Source organism: Mobula birostris, chromosome 5 (genome assembly GCF_030028105.1).
Source record: "Mobula birostris isolate sMobBir1 chromosome 5, sMobBir1.hap1, whole genome shotgun sequence".
Classification (NCBI taxonomy): Eukaryota; Metazoa; Chordata; class Chondrichthyes; order Myliobatiformes; family Myliobatidae; genus Mobula; species Mobula birostris.
Genome location: NC_092374.1, coordinates 188,668,203 through 188,686,276, shown reverse-complemented (window position 1 = coordinate 188,686,276; position 18,074 = coordinate 188,668,203). Strand labels below are relative to the sequence as shown.

At 43.3% G+C, this 18,074-nt stretch overlaps 1 long non-coding RNA gene across 1 annotated transcript; it reads right to left on the bottom strand.

The window, feature by feature from the left end:
- Positions 1–12,446: 12,446 nt before the first annotated feature.
- Positions 12,447–16,412, bottom strand: LOC140198148 (uncharacterized). Its single transcript, XR_011886111.1, has 3 exons — positions 15,073–16,412; positions 13,555–13,696; positions 12,447–12,744 (listed from the first exon to the last, which is right to left on the bottom strand). It is a non-coding gene; the product is annotated as an uncharacterized lncRNA (long non-coding RNA).
- Positions 16,413–18,074: the final 1,662 nt, after the last annotated feature.

Below are 18,074 nucleotides of genomic sequence, written 5' to 3'. Positions count from 1 at the left end.
ATCAACTGGAGAAACAAGCTGTATTCAAAACCATACAGAGAAAGCAAAGCAGCTGCAATTTGTATGTGAAATTTCAGTTAATTTCTTGGTGGTGCTGTTGTAATTTCTGCGGGTGCTATAGCACCAGCTAGCACCACCTCTGATTGGCAGATATTTCCAACCTTTCCCTACTTCAATCTGAGGCCCCCGACTGTTTTAAGCAGACCACTAACATCCTTGTATCTGAGAAATAACAAGTAAAGTCTACAGATAGTGGCTCTGACATTCACCATCCTGAAGTGCTTCAAGAACCATGTCAAGGTGCTCACTAATTCCGGCCTCCCAGAGAAACTTGACCCACTGCAATTGCTGCATGCCGAAAAGGGTCTTCGGCAGATATCACATCCCCAGCCCTGCACTCATCCCTGGAGCACCTGGACAGAGAAAGCACCAACATCAGACTATTGTCTACTGACTGCTACTCTGCCTGCAATACAGTGGGTTCCAGTTAATTGGGACACATGGGGACCAGCACATCTTGGCACAATTAAACAGCTGTCCCAATCAGCCTGCTTTTCATAGAAATAGTTAAAAGGTATAAAAATGACAAACTACCATTTAACTGAGTATCAACTTGTGTATTTAAATGCAAAACAGAACAAATTAGAACACTACCAATAACTCTACAGTGCTATCAATCTGTGTACTAGTGCCTAATAGTCGGTGACCAGAGATGTTCCACAGGAATCTGTTCTGGGACCCCTCCTCTTTGTGATTTTTATAAATGACCTGGATGAAGAAGTAGAAGGTGGGTTAGTAAGTTTGCTGATGACACAAAGGTTCGGGGTATTGTGGATAGTGTGGAGGGCTGTTAGAAGTTACAGTAGGACATCGATAGGATGCAGAATTGGGCTGAGAAGTGGCAGATAGACTTCAACCCAGATAAGTAAGAAGTGGTTCATTTTGATAGATCCAATTTGAAGACAGAATATAATATAAATGGTAAGACTCTTGGCAGTGTGGAGGATCTGAGAGATCTTGGTGTCCATGTTGATAGGACATTCAGAGCTGTTGCACAGGTTGACAGTGTTGTTAAGGAGGTGTATGGTGTGTTGGCCTTCGTCAACTGTGGGACTGAGTTCAAGAGCCGTGAGGTAATGTTACAGCTATATAAGACCTTAGTTAGACACCACTCGGTGTATTGTGTTCAGTTCTGATCACCTCACTACAGGAAGGATGTGGATACTATAGAGAGAGTGTAGAGGAGATTTACAAAAATGTTGCCTGAATTGGAGGGTGTACCTTATGATAGTAGGTTTAATGTACTTGGCCTTTTCTCCTTGGAACGATGGAGGATGAGAGGTGACCTGATAGAGGTGTATAAGGAGATGAAAGGCATTGATTGTGTGGCTAGCCAGAGGCTTTCTCCCAGGGTTGAAATGGCTAACATGAGGGGGTATAGTTTTGAGGTGCTTGGAAGTAAGTACAGAGGGGATGTCAGGGGCGAATTTTTCACACAGAGAGTGGTGAGTGCATGGAATGTTCTGCCAGTGGTGGTGGTGGAAGCGGATACAATAGGGTCTTTTAAGAGCCTCTTAGATAGATACATGGAGCTTAGAAAACTAGAGGGTTATGTGGTAGGGAAATTCTGGCAGCCTCTAGGGTAGGTTACATGGTCAGCACAACATTGTGGGCTGATGGGCCTGTAATGTGCTGTAGGTTTCTATGTTCCATGTTCTATTGCTGTAAGTGAACAAAATTAGCACAGCACCTAGTGAGTCTGTGTACAAGGAGGGCCAGAGCCCCCTCTACTTCCTGAGGAGGCTGAGGTCCTTTGGAGTATTCAAGCTTCTCCTTCAAATGTTCCAGCAGCCTGTTGTCACCAGTACAATCTTGTATGCGGTGTTGTGCTGGGTTAATGGCATCAACACGGGTGATGCCAACAGGCTCAATAAACTGATTAGACAGGCTGGCTCTGTTATAGGAGTCAAACTGGACACACTGGAGGCTGTGGTAGAACAAAGGACCCTATGGAAAATCCTGACCATTCTGGACAATGTTTCTCACCCTCTGCATGCTACCTTGGCTGAACAGAGGAGCACTTTTAGTAATAGACTAAGACAACTACACTGCTCCAAAGAGTGCTACATGAGGTCAATCTTACCCTTGAACATTAAGGTCTGTAATGAGTCAACCTGCAGCTGGGGAAGTGATGACTCCTCCTGTTAGACAGCTATTAACCTCTGTTTACCACATCCTGTTATTGTGAAGACCTGTGCAATACTACCATCACTTCCTCTCTGGACTGTGTGAATGTGCACCCATTACTATATAATATTGTGGTAAATCTTGCACTGCCAGTTGATCAGTGTGAAACTGGAAATCTGGATAATCTTGTAATCTTTAACTATATATTTTATGTACTGCACTCTGCTGCTGCTGCAAAATGCCAAATTTCATGAAGCGCAGCCTCCTGTACCTAATAAAGTGTCCACTGAGTGTGTGTTTGTGGTCTTCTTCTGCTGTAGCCCATCCACTTTAAGGTTCGCTGTGTTGAGCATTCAGAGATTCTCTTCTGCACACTACTTTTGTAACAAGTGGTTATTTGAGTTACTGTTGCCTTCCTGTCAGCTTGGACTTGTCTGGCCATTCTCCTCTGTCCTCTCTCATTAACAGGGCATTTTCATCCACAGAACTGCCATTCGTTGCATTTTTTTTTGTTTTTCACACCATTGTCTGTGAACTCTAGACACTGTTGTGCGTGAAAATTCCAGAAGATCTGCAGTTTCTGAGATACTCAAACTGCCCCATCTGGCACCAACAATCATTCCACGGTCACTTTACTTCCCCTTTCTGATGTTTGATATGAATAACAACTGAACCTCTTGATCATGTCTGCGTGCGTTTATGTATTGAGTTACTGCCGTGTGATTGGCTGATTAGATATTTGCATTAATGAGCAGGTGTACCTAATAAAGTGGCCACTGAGTGCATGGTAATGAAAATGAAGCTTATTCTGATTCTGACTTCTGAAAGGTACTAATTTCACTCCTTGCTTTTATAGGTCTGACTTAACGGACAACAATCCTTGTTCTCACCCAGCTGAACAATCTGTGCCAAAAGTCAGTGAATCATTTCAATGCAACAACCCTAAGGCTGGAGAGACGAGTGGCAACTCTACCGGGTATCTTTGATCTACTTCTCGAACATCCAATAACGCTTAATGCAGAGAGGAAAAGTTACTACCATCCGGGAGACCCACATTCAACGATTTAGCAACAGCTTCTTCTCCTCTGCCGTCAGATCCCTGAACAGTGCACGAACCCAAGAACACTATCTCGCAATTCCTCTTTTGCATGAGTTAGATTTGTCCTTTTCGAGATTATCGAAATTTTTTTTGTTTTGCACCAGTACTGCAGCCACAAAACAATAAAAGTCATGACATATGTCAAATGATAATTCATCCGATTTGGATTCTGAGCAGATGCAGTGATTCTTAGGTTTTCCTCTCTCCAGTGGCTTTGCTGTTGTTATGGTAACCCAATGCAGATGAGAATAATAACAAGTTAATATCGTAAGACTCTAATTTTCATTTCATTTTTAAATCTTGTTTATTAATTATTATTAAAGATCACCAAAAAATACATTAAGGTAAGTCAATATGTCAGTATGTACAATGAAGAATTAAATTAACAAATGACTGATTAACAAAGCTAAGCAATATATCAATAATAAGAAGAAAAAATAAAGTGTTAAGAATATTTTTTGAAAGAAAAAAAGAACCCCTACTAACTAAGAAAAAAACTCTACTAACTAAAAAAAAAACAAAAAAAAAACACCACTGAGAGCACAACCCTGGAGCTATACACCATACAAACTTCCATGAAAGAAAAACATCAATCCGCCAACTCAAATTCATTTAAACAAAAATCGGAAGGAAACCATATTAATTAACTCAAATCAGATGATAATAGTGGGGAAATGAGCCCCACCTTTTCTCGAAATCAAATCGACGATCAAAAGTTCGACTTCTGATCTTCTCCAAACTAAGACATAGCATCACCTGAGAGAACCATTGTATCAAAGTAGGAGCAGAAGCATCTTTCCATTTCAACAAAATAGCCCTTCTGGCCAATAATGTAACGAATGCAATTACATGTTGGTCAAATAGAGAAATACTATGAATATATTGAGGGATTATACCAAACAAAACTGTCAATTTATTAGGTTGTAGTTTAATTTTTAAAACTTTAGAAATTGTAGAGAAAATAGATTTCCAAAAATGTTTCAATACAGAAGATGACCATAGCATATGTGTCAGTGTAGCTGTCTCGGTTTTACATCTATCACACTGACTATCAACATTAGGAAACATTTTAGACAGTCTCTCCTTTGTCAAATAGTAACAATGTACAATTTTAAATTGAATTAAAGAGTGACTCGCACAGATTGAAGAAGAGTTAATCAACTTCAAAATCCGCAACCAATCCTCGGTTATCAGGGTCACGTTAAGCTCTCTCTCCCAATCTTGCTTAATCTTAAGTGAAGGGTAATTGTGCTGTTGTAACAATAAATTATAAATTTTCCCAATAAAACCTTTGACTAAAGGGTTCATTTAAAAAATAGTATCTAAAAGAATCTCACTTTCTACTAATCTCCATTCACTGTATTGTGAAGCAGTTGTTTGGGATATAAAGAACACAGGGACGATAGACAAAGAGGACTCAGTGGATGTTGTTTACTTGGATTTTCAGAAGACTTTTGACAAGGTGCCGCACAAGAGGCTGCTTAACAGGATAAGAGTCCATGGTATTACAGGAAAGATAATACCATGGATAGAAGATTGGCTGACTGGCAGGAGGTGAAGAGTGGGAATAAAAAGGGCCTTTTCTGATTGGCTGCTGGTGACTAATAGTGTTCTGCAGGGGAGGGTGTTGGGACCACTTCTTTTCATGTTGTACGTCAATGATTTGGATGGACGGAGTTGATGGCTTTGTAGCCAAGTTTGCAGGTGACACATAGGTAGGTAGTCGGCTCAGGTAGTATTGAGAAAGCAGGGAGTCTGCAAAGGGCTTGGACAGATTGGGAGAATGGGCAAAGAGTGGCAGATAGACTATAGTGTGGGCAAGTGTACGGTCATGCACTTTGGTAGAAGGAGTAGAGGTATAGGCTATTTTCCAAATGGGGAGAAAATCTAAAAAAACCTGAGGTGCAAAGGATTTGTGCGGGATTCCTTAAAGGTTAACTTGTAGCTTGAGCTGGTGGTAAGGAAGGTAAATGCAATGTTTGCATTCATTTTGAGAGGACTGGAGTATGAAAGCCAGGATATAATGCCAAGGCTTTATAAGGCATTCATCACAATGAAGTATTGTAAGTATTTTTTGGCCCCTTATCCAAGAAAAGATGTGCTGGCATTGGAGAGGACCCAGTGGAAGTTCACAAGAATGATTCTGGGAATTAAAGAGTTAATGTATGAGAAGCACTTGATGGCTCTGGGCCTGTACTTGATGGGGTTTAGAAGAATGAGGAGTCATCTCATTTTAACTTATTGAATATTGAGATGTCTAGATAGAGTAGATAAGGAGAGGATGTGTCCTATTGTGTGGGAGTCTGGAACCAGAGAGCGAAGTCTGAGTATAAAGGGACGTCCATTTAGAACGGCGATGCAGATGATTTTTTTCACTAGAAGATGGTGAATCTGTGGTATTCATTGCTACACACAGCAGTGGAGGCCAAGTCATTGGCTATATTTAAAGAGAAGGTTGATAGGTTCTTGATGAGTAAGAGTAAACAGTAAGAACGTGGGGATGGGGGAAGAAATACAAGACAGTAGCTGATAGATGAAACCAGGAGAGGGGGAGGGGTGAAGTAAAGAGCTGGCAAGTCAATTGGTGAAAGAGATAAAGGAGAAGCGGGGAATTTGGTAGGAGAGGTTAGAAGACCATGGAAGAAAGGGGAGAGGGAGCATCAAAAGGAGGTGACGGGCAGGTAAGGAGATAAGGTGAGAGAGAGAAATGGGAATGGGGAAAGGTGAGGGTGGGGGGCATTACCAGAGGTTCGAGAAATCGATGTTCCGCCATCAGGTTGGAGGCTAACCAGATGGAATGTAAGCTGTTGCTGTTCCAACCCGAGTGTGGCCTCATCTCGGCAGTAGAGGAGGCCATGGACTGACACGTTGAAACGGGAAGGGAAGTGGAATTAATATGGGTGGCCACTGACATATCCCGCTTTTTCTGCTGGATGGAGTGTAGGTGCGCCGTGAAGCTGTCTCCCAAGCTACATCGGGTCTCACTGATATAAAGGAAGCCACACCAGGAGCACTGGATACAGTATATGACCCCAACAGACTAATGGGTAAAATGTCACCTCAACTGGAAGGACTGTTTGGGGCCTGAATCGTAGTGAGGGAGGAGGTGTAGGGCTGGTGGAGCACTTGTTCAGCTTGCAAGGATAAGTGATAGGAGGGAGATTAGTGGGGAAGGACGAAAGGACAAGGGAGTTGCGAAGGGAGCAATCTCTGCAGAAAACAGAAAGTGGGGAGGAGGGAAATGTGCTTGGAGGTGGGACCCTTTGGAGATAGCAGAAGTTACGGAGAATTGTGTACTGGGTGTGAAGGCTGGTGGAATGGCAGTAGAGGACAAGAGAAACCCTATTGCTGGTGGGGTGGGAGGATGGGATGAGGGCCGACATGTGCGAAATGGAAGAGATGCGGGTAAGGGCAGCGTTGATGGTGGAGGAAGGGAAACCAGTTTATTTGAAGAAGAAGGACATCTCCTTAATTCTGGAATGAGCAGATGTCTCCACTTCCTGGACACTTTGCTCTGGTCTTCTTTTCGCTGTTAACTGCCAATGAGACATCAACCATCTCGACTTCACCCACTCCTCTCTCCAATTCCAATCTCACTCCTGAATGCACTGCTTTCCACCCTCTCTGCACTAGTCCTAACCTCACTATCAACCCACAGATAAGGGTGTTGCTGTAGTAGTCCAGTGGACTGACCTCTACCTTGCTGAGACCAGGCGACAACTGTCAGATACCTTCCCTTACCCTTGGGACAAGACCCCACTAAGGAGCACCAGGCCATTGTCAACCACACCATCACCAACCCTATTAACGCCGGGGATCTCCTATCCACTACCACCGGCCTCATAGTTCCCGTACCCCGCACCTCCCATTTCTACCTCCTACCCAAGATCCAAAATCTGCTTGTCCAGGTAGACCCATTGTTTCTGATTGTTTTTGCCCCACCGAACATATATCTGGACACCTTGACTCAGTTTTATCCCTCCAGCTCAGTCCCCTCCTATCTACATCCGTGACACTTCACAAGCTCTTGATCTTTTCAATGTTTTCAAGTTCCCTGGCCTTGAGCATTTTATTTTCACTCTGGATGTCCAGTCCCTAGACACCTCCATCCCCCATCAGGCAGGCCTCAAAGCTCTCTGTTTCATTCTGGACACCAGACCCAGCCAGCTCCCCTCCACATCACTCTCCTCCGCCTAGCGGAACTTGTCCTGACTCTCAAGAATTTCTCCTTTGGCTCCTCCCACTTCCTTCAAATAGAAGGTGTAGTCATGGGCACTCGCATGGGTCCCAGCTATGCCTGTCTTTTTGTTGGCTATGTGGAACAGTCTATGTTCCAAGCCTACACTGGTATCACTCCCCAATTTTCCCTGTGCTACATCGACGACTGCATTGGCGCTGCTTCCTGCACGCATGCTGAGCTCGTCGACTTCATCAAAGTTGCCTCCCTCCAACTTCCATCCTGCCCTCAAATTTACCTGGTCCATTTTCAACACCTCCCTCCCCTTTCTTGATCTCTCTGCCTCTATCTCTGGAGACAGTTTATCTACTGATATATTTTATTAACCCACTGATTCTCACAGTTATCCAGGCTATACCTCTTCCCACTCTGTTACTTGTAAAAATTCCATCCACTTCTGTCAATTCCTCTGTCTTCACCACATCTGCTCTCAGAAAGAGGCTTTCCATTCCAGAACTAAGGAGAAGTCCTCCTTCAAAGAAAGGGGCTTCCCTTCCTCCACCATCAACGCTGCCCTCAACTGCATCCCTTCGATTTCACGCATGTATGCCCTCATCCCATCCTTCCACCACCCCACCAGAAATAGGGTTCCTCTTGTCCACACATACCACACCACCAGCGCATAATTCTTGATAACTTCTGCCATCACCAATGGGGATCCCACCACCAATTTTCCCTCTCCCCGCCCCCCCAACTTTCTGCTTTCCATAGGGATTGCTCCCTACGCGTGTCCCTTGTCTATTCATCCGTCCCCACTGATCTCCCTCCTGGCACTTATCCTTGTAAGCAGAACAAGTGTTATACCCGCCCCTACACCTCCTCCCTCAGTATCATTCAGGGCTCCAAACAGTCCTTCCAGGTGAGGCGAAACTTCACTTGTCAGTCTTTTGGGGTCGTATACTGTGTCCCATGCTCCTGGTTGGGCCTCCTGTATCTTGGTGAGACCCGACATAGATTGGGAGACCTCTTCGCTGAGCACCTACGCTCCGTCTGACAGGAAAAGCAAGATCTCCCAGTGGCCACCCATTTTAATTCTACTTCCCATTCCCTTTCCAACATAGTAGTTCATGGCTTCCTCTACTTCTGCAATGGGGCCACACTCAGATTCGAGGAGGAACACCTAATATTCCGTCTGAGTAGCCTCCAATCTGATGGCATGAACATTGATTTCTCGAACTTAGGGTAATAGGGCCCACTTCTGCTTCACCATTAGTTGTTGTGATGAGAGATTTTAACTTTCCTCAATTGATTGGCATCTCCTTAGCGCAAGGGATTTAGATGGGGTGGAGATTGTTAGGTGTGTTCAGGAAGGTTTCATGACACAATATGTAGATAAGCCAACTAAAGGAGAGGCTGTATTTGATCTGGTACTGGGAAATAGACCTGATCAGGTGTCAGATCTCTTGGTGGGAGAGCATTTTGGAGGTAGTGACCATAACTCTATCTCCTTCACCATAGTGCTGGAGAGGGAGAGTAGAAGACAATTTGGGAAAACATTTAATTGGTGTAGGGGGAAATATGATGCTATTAGGCAGGAACTTGGGAGCAAATATTCTCAGGGCATGGCAGAAATGTGGTAAATGTTCAGGGAATATTTTCATGGAGTTCTGCATAGATATGTTCCATTGAGGCAGGGAAAGGTTAAAGAACCATGGTGTACAAAGGATGTAGGATCTAGTTAAGAAGAAAAAAAAAAGCTCGTGAAAGGTTCAAGAAACTAGGTACTGTTAGAGCTGTAGAAAATTACAAGTTTGCTAGGAAGGAGCCTAAGAATGGAATTAGAGAGCCAGAAGGGGCCATGAAAAGTCCTCGGTGAGCAGGATTAAGGCATTCTACAAGTATGTGAAGAGCAAGAGGATGAGCTGTGTGGGAATGGGACCAGTCAGGTGCGATAGTGGGAATGTGTGCATGGAGTCGAGAGAGGTAGTAGAGTACTTAATAAATACTTTGCTTCATTATTCACCAGGGGAAAAGACTGTGGCAATTGTGGGGTTGACTTACAGCAAATGGAAATGCTTGTGCATATAAACATTAAGAAAGAGGATGTGTTGGAGCTTTTGAAAAGCATGGTTAGATAAATTACTGGGACCAGATGAAATATAACCCAGGCTACTGTAGAAAGCGAGGGAGGAGATTGCTGAGCCTCTTACGATGATCTTTGCATCATCAATATGGGCGGGAGAAGTACCGGAGGGTTGGAGGATTGCAAAGGTTGTTCCCTTGTTGAAGAAAGTGAGTAGAGATAACTCAGAAAATTATAGACCAGTGAGTCTGACTTCAGTGGTGGGCAAGCTATTGGAGAAGATCCTGAGAGGCAGGACTTATGAGCATTTGGAGAGACATAATCTGATTAGGAACAGTCAGCAAGGTTTTGTCCAGGTTGTGCCTTACGAGCCTGAATGGATTCTTTGAGGAAATAACAAAACACATTTGAAGGTAGAGGAGTTGATGTAGGGTTTATAGATTTCAGGAAGGCATTTGATAAGATTCCCTATGCAAGGCTCCTTCAGAAAGTAAGAAGGCATGGGATCCAAGGAGACCTTGCTTTGTGGATCCGGAATTGGCTTGCCCACAGAAGGCAAAGAGTGGTTGTAAATGGTTCGTATTCTGCATGATGGTCAGTGACTGTTGGTGTTCCACAGGAATCTGTTCCGGGACCCCTCCTCTTTGTGATTTTTATAAATGACCTGGATGAAGGAGTAGAAGGGTGAGTTAGTAAGTTTGCTGATGACTTAAAGGTTGGGGGTGTTGTGGACAGTGTGGAGGGCTGTCAGAGGTTACAGTGGGACATTGATAGGATGCAAAACTGGGCTGAGAAGTGGCGGATGGAGTTCAACCCGGATAAGTGTGAAGTGGTTCATTTTAGTAGGTCAAATTTGAAGACAGAATATAGTATTCATGGTAAGACTCTTGGCAGTGTAGAGGATCTAAGAGATCTTGGGGTCCATGTCCATAGGACACTCAAAGCTGCTGTGCAGGTTGACAGTGTTGTTAAGAAGGCATATAGTGTGTTAGCATTGATCAACCACGGGATTGAGTTCGAGGTCATGCCGTAATGTTACAGCTATATAAGACCTTGGTCAGACCGCACTTGGAGTACCGTGTTCAGTTTTGGTCACCTCACTACAGGAAGGATATGGATAAAATAGAGAGAGTGCAGAGGAGATTTGCAAGGATGTTGCCTGGATTGGAGAGCATACCTTATGAGAATAGGTTGAGTGAACTTGGCCTTTTCTCCTTGGAGCAACAGAGGATGAGAGGTGATCTGATAGAGGAGTAAAGGATGATGAGAGGCATTGATCGTGTGGATAGTCAGAGGCTTTTTCCCAGGGCTGAATGGGCTAACACGAGAGGGCACAGTTTTAAGGTGCTTGGAAGTAGGCTCAGAGGAGACGGCGGTGGTACATTTTTTACGCAGAGAGTGGTGAGTGCGTGGAATACAGTGCCGGCGACGGTGGTGGAAGCGGATACAATAGGGTCTTTTAAGAGCCTCTTAGAAAGGTACATGGAGCTTAGAAAACTAGAGGGCTATGCACTAGGGAAATTATAGGCAGTTTCTAGAATAGGATACATGGTCGGTATAACTTTGTGGGCCGAAGGGCCTGTAATGCGCTGTAGATTTCTATGTTCTATGTTCTTTGTTATATATTCTCCATTTTCATTTCCCTCTCTCACCTTATCTCCTTAGCTGCCCATTGCCTCCCTCTGGTGCTCCTCCTCCTTCCCTTTCTCCCATGGTCTCTTTTTCTTTCCTATCAGATTCCTCCTTCTCCAGCCCTGTATCTCTTTCACCAATCGACTTCCCTGCTCTTTACTTCACTCCTGCCCCTCTCCCGGTTTCACCTATCAGCTACTACCTTGTATTTCTTCCTCCCCTTCCCCAGCCTTCTTACTGTCACTTCTCATCTTTTTTAGAAACATAGAAAATCTACAGCATAATACAGGCCCTTCGGCCCACAATGCAGTGCTGAACATGTCCTTACCTTAGAAACTACCTCGGGTTACCCATAGCCCTCTATTTTTCTAAGCTCCATGTACCTATTCTGGAATCTCTTAAAAGACCCTACCATATCCACCTCCACCACCATCACCAGTAGCCCATTCCACGCACTCCCTGCATAAAAAAACTTACCCCTGACATCTCCTCTGTACCTGCTTCCAAGCACCTTAAAACTGTGCCCTCTTGTGTTAGCCATTTCAGCCCTGGGAAAAAGTCTCTGATTATCCATACGATCAATTCCTCTTATCATCTTATACACCTCTAGCAAGTCAGCCCTCATCCTCCATCGCTCCAAGGAGAAAAGGCCGAGTTCACTCAACTTATTCTCATAAGGCATGCTCCCCAATCCAGGCAACATCCTTGTAAATCTCCCCCTGCAGTTTTTCTGTAGTTTCCACATTCTTCCTGTAGTGAGGCGACCAGAACTGAGAACTCCAAGTGGGGTCTGACCATGGTCCTATACAGCTGTAGCATTACCTCTCGGTAATATCAGAGTCATAGAGATCTTCTTCAGTCCTGAAGAAGGGACTTGGTGCAACTTGTCGACTGTTCACTCTTTCCCGTTGATGCTGCCTGGCTTGCTGAGTTCTTCCAGCATTTTGTGAGTATTGCTCAATATTTCCTGAACAGCTTCTTCCCATCTGCCATCAGATTTCTGAATGGACAATGAGTCCGTGAACACTGCCTCACTATTTCTTCCTCTTTTCCCATTATTTATTTAATTTTTTACATCTAGTTCTTACTAAAAGTTATTGTTCTTTTTTAAACGTCATGTATTTCAATGTACTGCTGCTGTAAAACAAAGAATTTCATGACATGTGCCAGTGATATTAGATTAGATTAGATTATGAGGACACGTAGTCCTCTTTTATTGTCATCCAGTAACGCATGCATTAAGAAATGATGCAATGTTTTTCCAGAATGATATCACAGAAACATATGACAAACCGATTTTAAAACTGACAAAAACCACATAATTATGGCATATAGTTACAACAGTGCAAAGCAATACTGTAATTTGGTAAGAACAGTCCATGGGCACGGAAAAAAATCTCAAAGTGTCTAGAAAGTTCCATCATCTCACGCAGACGGTAAACCTCCAGCACTGCAAACTTGCCGGTGCAGCATCCTGGAAGCATCTGACCACAGTCCGACTCCGAGTCCGTCCGAAAACTCCAAGCCTCCGACCAGCTCTCTGACACCGAGCACCGAGCACCATCTCTGCCGAGATATTAAACCTGATCCTGTTTCTGATCTTCTTGCAACCATGGCACAGTACATTACTGACATGAGTTTGTTCATTACAAATATCATGGGGCCATAGAGCCCAGAAACAGGCCACTCGGCCCATCACTAAGATAAGTTATGCATAACTGGCATTTAAAAAACATAATAACACTAGATTAATGTAACAGAGAGGTAAAGAATTATAGTCCGAGGTAGTGTTAGGGTTTTTCAGGTCAGTTCAAGAAAACCTGGAGGCAATGAGGAAGGGGCTGCATTTGAATCCTTCTGGTCTCCATGAAGTGTTGCTGGCCACTGACTACAGTGTATACGGACATGGTGCTGTCACCTCCAGAGGTATTATGACCAGACAATGCCAGGATCCAGCAGACTGATCTTAGCGATGGGGAGGAAGGTCCTGCACCAGAGTCCATGTCCCAGGGGAAATAGATGGGGGATGAAAGCCTCTTTTTACTCTGTTGAGGGAATTGGTGGTAATATCATAGTCACAGTCATCGTCATACTTTATTGATCCCAGGGGAAACTGGTTTTTGTTACAGTTGCACCATAAATAATAAATAGTAATAGAACCATAAATAGTTAAATAGTAATATGAAAATAATGCCAGTAAATTATGAAATAAGTCCAGGACCAGCCTATTGGCTCAGGGTGTCTGACCCACCAAGGGAGGAGTTGTAAAGTTTGATGGCCACAGGCAGGTATGACTCATAGACACATAGAAACTCAGAAAACCCACAGCACAATACAAGCCTTCCACCCGCAAAGCTGTGCTAAACATGTCCTTACCTTGGAATTTACCTGCGGTTACCCGTAGCCCTCTCTGTTTTTCTACGCTCCATGTAGCCACTTGGCTTTTTCAATGAAATCACGTCTCATTCACTAACAGCATACCCAAAATGCTGGAGGAACTCAGCAGGTCAGGAAGCACCTATGGAGGGAAATAAACCATAATGTTTTGGATTGAGACCCACCATCCTGATGAAGAGCCTTTCCTCAAAGTTTCACAGAGTCATAGAACACTGCTTTATACTTTATTGTTGCCAAACACTTGATACTAGAAAGTACAATCATCACAGAGATACTTTTTTTCTTTTTCAATCTTTTTATTAGTTTCATAGAATATAAACATAACATAACAATAATACGAAGTTGTTGGGAATACATTGTTATACTTAACATGAGTAATTATAAAACCAAATAGTATTTAATTGACAAAACTCCCAATCATGTAGGATACCAATGAATAATACAGGACAAAAAGAAAATATGTAGACAAAAATCATGGAAAGAGAAAAAAAAACCCTCAAAAAAAAACAATCGAAACAGAATTAATCAACTAAACTAAAAAAAGACCTGGGTAATTTTAACAACGTAAAAATGGAAGAAAAGAAAAGAAAACCTGGTGTCGACGACTCTGTTCCTCTCAGCCAACACTACAGAGAAGTAAAATAAGTTTGGAAATGGTCAAATTACATCATATGAAAATGCTGAATAAATGGCCTCCAAATTTTTTCAAATTTAATGGAAGGGTCATAAACCACACTTCTAATTTTTTTCCAAATTTAAACACAACATAGTTTGTGAAAACCAGTGAAATACAGTAGGAGGGTTAATCTCTTTCCAATTCAGCAAAATAGATCTTCTAGCCATTAAAGTAAGAAATGCAATCATCCGACGATTAAATGATTTGATTCTATCATTGGTAATCCAAAAATAGCAGTAATTGGGTGAGGTTGTAAGTCTGTATTCAAAACCATTGAAATAATATCAATAATATCTTTCCAATATTTTTCCAACAAAGGACATGACCAAAACATGTGAGTTAAAGAAGCAATCTCGGACTGACATCTATCACATATAGGAATAATATAAGAATAATAATGAGATAGTTTGTCTTTGGACATATGAGCCCTGTGCACTACTTTAAACTGTATCAATGCATGTTTAGCACATATAGAGGATGACTTAACTAATTGAAGAATTTTTCCAATTTTTCAATCGGTATAATAAACTTAAGTTCTCTTTCCCAATCAGTTTTAATTTTATTAGAAACATCAGGACATAAATTCATAATTATATTATAAATAATTGCTACAACACTTTTCCGAGAGAGATTTAAATCTAAAATTTTTTCCAAAACATCCATTAGATATGAGTGTGGAAAATTAGGAGAAACAGTAACTAAAAAGTTTCTAATCTGTAGGTATCTAAAAAAGTGAAATCTGGGTAAATTATATTTATTAGGAAGTTGATCAAAGGACATGAAACAATTATCCAAAAATAAATCACGAAAACGTACTATACCTTTGATTTTCCAGTCAAAGTAAGCTTGATCCATAGTGGAAAGTTGAAAAAGGAAATTAGATATAATAGGAGAGCGATATTTGATTCTGCACTTCACGCTCCCTGGAGTACAGGGATAGGCCCTACAACACAGGGACAAGCCCCTCCGCCCACTTCATCTGTGTGGCCTAGTTTTTGCCTTGTGCCATTAACCTATACGCAGACCATGTCACTTTATACCCCTGTTGGTCATTTACCTTTCCAACTGAACCCACACCTACCACTTCCATTGGCAACTCAATCACCATCCTCTGAGTGAAGAAGCTTTACCCCACCATAGCGTATTTCCCTTAAATATTTCATCTCTTACTCTAAACCTGTGACCTCTCTCACCCAACCTGAAGGGGAAAAAGCCTGCATGTATTCATCCCATCTATACCTCTCATCCTTTTGTATACCTCTATAAAAATGTTCACATTTCAAGGTCCAATAAACATTCACATTTATTATCAAAGTATGTATAAATTATACAGCCTTGAGATTCACCTCCGTACAGGCAGCCACAAAACAGGAAACCCGAAAGAACCCAATTGAAAAACAACTCACAAACACCCAACGAGCAGAGGGAGAGAAAATGAAACACGAATTGTGCAAACAGTGAAAGCAAGCAACAACATTCAGAGCCAAAGTGAGTCCATCAACACAAAGCCTGGAGCAGCCGGAGCAGGACACCACCTCGGCCTCAGTTCATCACACAGCAGAGCGACTCGTCGCGGAGCTCGCAGACACGAAGCCTGGAGTAGCTGGAGCGGGTCTGCAGCCTCTGCCTCAATGCTGAGGAAAACTGCGAAAACATTGCATAGCAGTGGGCAGAACCGGCCCCCGATATTGATTGCCGACGGTTTATTTTGCTGCACGGTGCTGCCCGACCTGCTGAGTTCCTGAAGCGTTCTGGGTGTATTGTTCAAGATTTCCAGCACCTCTTGGGCTTTCAATTCAAGTTTTGTTTCAGTCTTGGCACAACTCACCCTGGACCTGAGGATAACCACCAGTCTTGCCCCAGGGTCTGATGAGTATGGGGGCTTGTGAAACAGAGCACAATGCTTCCTCATCAGCTGAAACCATTTCAAGGAGACACATTCTGCTTTGCAATCCATGAACTTCACATGTAGGAGGTGAAGTCAAAGAGGAAAGCCTGTCCGGGCTACAATTATCTGTTAAGAGTAATCAGAAAGAAAAAAAAAATGTTCACACATTCCTCAGCAATGGATTCTGATTAGAAAACCTCATTTTGAAGTAGGTTGAAAGGTCAACACAATGTCGTGGGCTGAAGTGTCTGTACCGTGCTATTTATGTTCTGCTTCTTGTAACATTCACACATTCTTCCGCATCGTTTAAGGGGGGACTGGGGTTCACAATCTACCAGCTTTCTCACATGCACTCTAGAAAGAGGGCTATTACAGCAGCACAGCCATTAGTGTTGTGCTTCAGAGCACCAGTGACCCAGATTCAAATCCTGCCACTGTCTGTAAGGAGTCTGTATGCTCTTCCTGATGGTTGCCACTGATGTCAGATTGGTAGATGGACCGGAGAGACCACTATCCTTCCCCACTATTTCTCTGACATGTGATCGAGCACACACTACTTCAGAGTACTTAAAACTAAGCTCCTATAACTTCTATGCATTTACTTTGAAACCCAGCATTTCAACAACTGGCACATTGTGTGATATCTCTTGTACTTACTGTGACTCACTGTGATCCTCCCCCCTCTCCTCACAGACTCATTGTGATCCTCCCCCCCCTCACAGACTCACTGTGATCCTCCCCCTCGCCACACAGACTCACTGTGATCCTTCCCTCTCTCCTGACAGACTCACTGTGATCCTTCCCTCTCTCCTCACAGACTCACTGTGATCCTCCCCTCTCTCCTCACAGACTCACTGGACCCCTTCCCACTCTCTTCACAGACTCACCGGAGCTCCTTGTCACAGTGCATATAAAGTCAGCAGGGCCTCATCCCCATGTTCCCTGTTGTGTACATACATCTATTGCTGTTTCTGGACACATCTTCAGTGATGTTCCTGGAATCATCGGGTGTTTCGGGTCTTTCAACATCATACAACCTCCTCCAGGTGACCCAGCTGGGGCTGATCAGACCCCAGCTTGTGTCCAGATGGCTAGCTACTTATGACTCCATGGCTCCCCTCTTTTGAGCCACAGCCATCTTGAGGCCCTTTCTGCCGCATTGGTGGTACTGAGGATGGCTCTCCTCTTCCTCTGTAAACTTGCTGTCTTCAAACTCACTGTTTTTTTATAAATCATTTATACTCCTGTGGATCAGCTAAATGGAATGATTTGTGAGTGGGTTGTCTTCTTAGGGAGGTAATGTCACATAGCCTGGAAAATCTGCCCGCGAGTTCTCAACGGTGGGAGGTTACTGCACAATGATATATAATATTCTCTTGACCTGTGATATTTATCTGTCTTTTGCAAGCAATTGTAACGCTCAGCTATATTGGCTTGTATTTATCTAGGGGAAACGTCGACCTCCGCCCACCTCGTCTCCTGGTTATGTCGGTTGCGGTACAAATGCCACCGCACTCAGCTTCAAACATCAATCATCAGCCAGCACACAACGTACGTTTTTCCAATTACACTTTATAGATATTACTAAGTCTATGAGATTACTAGTTGGACACGTTGGAGCTCGGGGGCCTCTTTGGGACCACTCTGACCCCTTCGACTCCCAGTCCGGGACCACCCGGAGTGATCAATCTGAGCTTTCCCGCACGTCCGCCATCCTCACGGTCTCTCCTCTGACTCCCCGCCAAAGCCCCCGGGTTCCCAGTCATACGAGACAGCATTTCCCCCCAAGAAAGAATAACATGGACACCCATTGGTTCATAGTACATCTGTTATCTATATTATAATCCAAGCAAAGTGCCAGCTGGAGACTTTATCAGCATTTAACATAACAGAGAAGCCATTTTAATTACCATACACAGTAACATTAAAGAAGAA